At 36.4% G+C, this 4,294-nt stretch overlaps 1 protein-coding gene across 2 annotated transcripts in view; it reads left to right on the forward strand.

Annotated features, from left to right (window-relative positions):
- SIK3 (SIK family kinase 3) overlaps nucleotides 1–4,294 on the forward strand; it is a 281,901-nt gene that overhangs the window by 83,164 nt on the left and 194,443 nt on the right. The gene's annotated exons all lie outside the window — the stretch shown is intronic.

A 4,294-nucleotide genomic window follows, 5' to 3' on the forward strand; every position in this document is an offset into this window, starting at 1 on the left:
CCTGACTTAATCTCCATTTTGAACCTCAGTGACTAAAGTATCGAATTCTTTACTTGGAAAATGTCATTTCCAGTGTCTGTCATTATCATTTGGAAAGCATTGTAACTGCAAGATTTACTGTTGGCTTCCTAAAGTCAAACGTTACTGCTTAGTAGTGAATAAAATCGGAATTAATGATAACTTGGTCTTAAAGTGGTGAAATCCACATTTTGCAACCTGTTAAGAAAAGGTTGACTTCTAAGTTTAAATATTGGGAGGAGAGGAGGAGATTTTAGTTTCTAATGAGCTTTATTAATTGTAAATGAGTCTTAACTGTTTATTATGGGGTCTTTGTTTTGAATTCACATTGCAGTTATTTACTAGTAAAACTGCCCTTTACTGTAGTGTAGGTCAGGTCTACTTTTTGGGCTTCACTGTTTTTTGTTTTGTTTGTTTGTTTGTTTGTTTGTTTGTTTTTATCTCTCTTAATATACTTAATTTTTTAGAGCAGTTTTATGTTCAAAGCAAAGTTGAGCAGAAGGTACTACAGAGATTTCCCAATAACCCCTACCCGGCGACACACAGACTCCCCCCATTATCAATATCCCTCCACCAGAGTGGTACATTTGTTACAGTTGATGAACCTATGTTGACAAATGATTATTACTAGTTTAGGGATCACTCTTGTGTTGTACATTCTGTGGGTTTGGACAAATGCCTAATNATCTATGCACTTAACTCACCGCGTCATCTTGGCTAATAATAACCTAACAATAAAAATAATAACACCTTAATTTATGTGGTGCTCTATCTGCCATTTACAAAGCACTTTTACAGAAGGTGTACTGGGCAAAGATATGATTATTCCCATTTTATGATGAGGAAACTAAATCTCAAAGAGTTTAAGAGATTTGCTCAAGGTCATTTGCTTGGCAAGGGCTTGAACCAGGATTGACTTTTATGCCACTGTTTCCTTTTCAGTTACACCGTACTGCCTCTCATGTTACTTTTAATTATAAAATGAAGGATGAACCAGATCAGTCATTTTCTAGCTACATTTACCCAGAGTCCTAGGATTCTGTAGAATAGCCCCCCGGGTCTGCTTGTGAATAAGGATGGAAATGTATGTGGGGAAAGCTATTTCGACTGGGCCCCAAAGTTGGACATATGGAATTTGAGGTGGTGTTGCACATTTCCAAATGATTTACGGATCTTTTTTTGCATCTATTATTATCAATGGATGATTCTGTGTCCCTTTGTGTGACGGGGCCAAAAGAAGGTAGAAAGGCATCTGATATAAACTTCTTTTTTTAAAAAAGGAAGGATTCCATAACTTCTTTGAAAAGTTTGAAAACAACTGCATTAGGAGGACATGTTTCAGCCCAGGAGTCTGAAAAATATTACAACCTTAACTTTTGTAGTTAGCAGATGGGCCTATGGTGACTTTATAGATGTTGCAACCTTACATAAGTTTAGTGTTATAAGATGCTATTGAAGCCCTGTTTAATCTTCGAAGATAGTCTATTCTTACGTGCTAAAGTGGCTATATTTAGTAGTCTTTAGGGAAAAGAATGTCAGAAATGAGCATGGGTAATTACGTTTATGTGGCCAGTGTTGGTAATGCATTTTTTTTTTAAACTGCTATAAGAATGACTGACTTTGGAGTTGCCCTGGAGTTATTTTTAAAAATGAACATATACTTTAGCCTACACGAGTTATCTTTGGTGTCCTTTGTGTTTTCTTCAATCTGCCAATGGTTAAACCTGGATTTCTATCAAGAAGGAGCTCCTTTTTTTTTTTCTTCCAGTATAAAGGTGTTTTTATTTACCTTTAAAACAGAGATCCACGTACATATTCATTTCTTGTTTATTTCTGAACAACACAGACCCGGCTTTTTGGCTAAAATATTCTTCTAGCTACTTGCAGATGAAAGTGGTAATCTCCATTTTTAATATAAATTATTTACATTTATAGCATTTTACATTACTTACTCGCCCTCCACAGTCTGATAAGTATTTCATTGACAATTACGAGAGACTAATAATTATGGGCCATGTGGTTATCAGTGAAATTTCAGTTCATTTCTTCTTCCCTTAATCTGCCTCAGAGGAGCTGTCTGTGAGATATCTATGACTGTTTTGATGATGCTTTTGACACAGGGATGGTTCATGTTACCTTGCCTGATGTATGAGGCAACTCTAGCTGATGAATGTGGTTTACATGCATACAGGCAGAGGCAAGTGTCCACACTACTCTGAGACCTTCCTGCTTAGTGGAGACTGAAAGCCCCATGGCTTTTTGATTTCCTATGAATTAATTACTGCATGGAAGTTGGAAATACAGACTGAAGGAAAAAAGACCCAAGTTTTTCAGCTGGGAATTTTACCTTATTCTTGTAAGATAGGGTGCTTCTCCTTGGTGCTTCCTAACTCAAGTGTTTGGATATTAAATAATCATCTTTGATGCTTGTATTTTTTAGGGAAAATTTATATACTGGGAAGTGCACAGATCTTTTTTCCCCTGCCTGTTTATTCCTTTTGTTTAGTTTTTATTGTGGTAAAATATACATAACACATATATCATTTTAACCATTTCCAAGTGTACATTTTGGTCATTAAACACTTTCACAGATCTTGTCTATACAGTGCAGTGAGATGTGATCAATCCTTATTACCACCACCTTAATCAAGATAGAGAAAACTTCTGTCATCCACATTGTTCTTTTGTGCTTCCTTGCATTCAGCCCCCAGACACATTTATTTGTATAATAAAAAGATTTTTGACATGCCCAAGTACAAAATAATCAGACCTTTGTTTCTGTAGGAACTGGTTGTATAAATAATGCAAAGTAAAGCAAAACTAATAATTTTATTGTAGACAGGCTTGTACGTATAGGCAAAAAGTGCTCAAAAGCTGCATCCTTAACTAATTAATGGAATTTTTTATAGTAATTGACAGAGAGTGGTAAGCAAAGCAGCCATGCTACCTTTGGTATTGACTTTACATCTTAAAACATAGTCTCTTAGGCATGGAATTGAGAGTAGCTTTCTGTAGTAAAGTTGTAAACAGAGGCATCATGCGGTCTTTTCTGAGTAGTCTGTATATCACATAAAAGGCAGAGAGAACATTGGCTCAGGGACCAGATCCTCAATTTTTGTACTGCCGTGATACACCCCACTATTTGTAAAACATTTACCTCAGTATGGACATGGGTTAATGTTTAGAAAATTCTGGGTAAAGAGTGGGGTTCTGTCCATGTGCTATTACCAAGGAGATTGAGCAAATTTGTATTAAGAGGTTGACCTTTGATAAGCATTACTCCTTCCCAGCCAACTTCTGATTTCATTTTTCTTTAGTGCAAATAGTTCTGGAGGTTTAATGTTTATTTTTCACTACACATGCAGTATGCTTGCTCTTCTTGTGTAGAAACTGCCTGAATGACTGGGTGACCCAGGCTCTTCTCAAGGGTGTGTGCTTTGTGGGAATTGGCCAAGTTGGCTGTTGTACTTAATTTTTTTGAACAAATGAATGCATAGTTCTATCTGACTCCTGTCAAACCTCTGTTTTGGGAGGTGGTTGTTTCTTTTTGTGTATTTATTTTTGTTTTAACTAGTAGTAATTGATGTGGTTGAGGTGGGGCTTTTCTTTGGGGTGGGTACTACTTTGAACTTCCCTTTCAGTAGAAATAGCGCGTAGCCTCTGATGGCTCAGTAGTATCAGTAAACACCTGTTATATATCTTCTTCTTTCGTTAAAGGAAATGCAGGGGCAGAAAATGATTTTGTTTTGTGGCCTTGATGTTAAATAACAATGATTTTTAGAAATATCTCTTTTTCTAATACTGAACATAGTGTTTATTATCAGTATTATCTGGGTACATTTTGGAAAAATTATTTTTTATTTTATATTAAGGAAGGAAGAAACAATATCAGCCCTCCATTCTGTTAAGCCTGAAGTTCTATTAGTATAGTTTTAGATGAGTAGAGGTTATGTGTCTGGTACTGGCAATGTATGTCTCTGGAGAGCAAGGTAACAGTAAACAATACAAATGAATGAGTACTGAAGAATGGAAATATGATATGAAATTCCTGCAAGCTTCTTAATCCAGTCCCTATCTTGTGTCAAGGGAGCTGGAACTTACATCACTGTGCTTTACATAAGGCCACTGATCTGCAATTGCACTGCTCCTGAAGTTGTGTGCGGAATAGGAGGATTCTGTTTAATTGTTTTGATGTGTGCCCACTGGAAGACGCTATACCACTTAGATTAAAAATAGCAAATTTGGGACGGCCGGTTAGCTCAGTTGGTTAGAGTGC

Source organism: Hipposideros armiger, unplaced genomic scaffold (assembly GCF_001890085.2).
Source record: "Hipposideros armiger isolate ML-2016 unplaced genomic scaffold, ASM189008v1 scaffold_111, whole genome shotgun sequence".
NCBI classification, from domain to species: domain Eukaryota; kingdom Metazoa; phylum Chordata; class Mammalia; order Chiroptera; family Hipposideridae; genus Hipposideros; species Hipposideros armiger.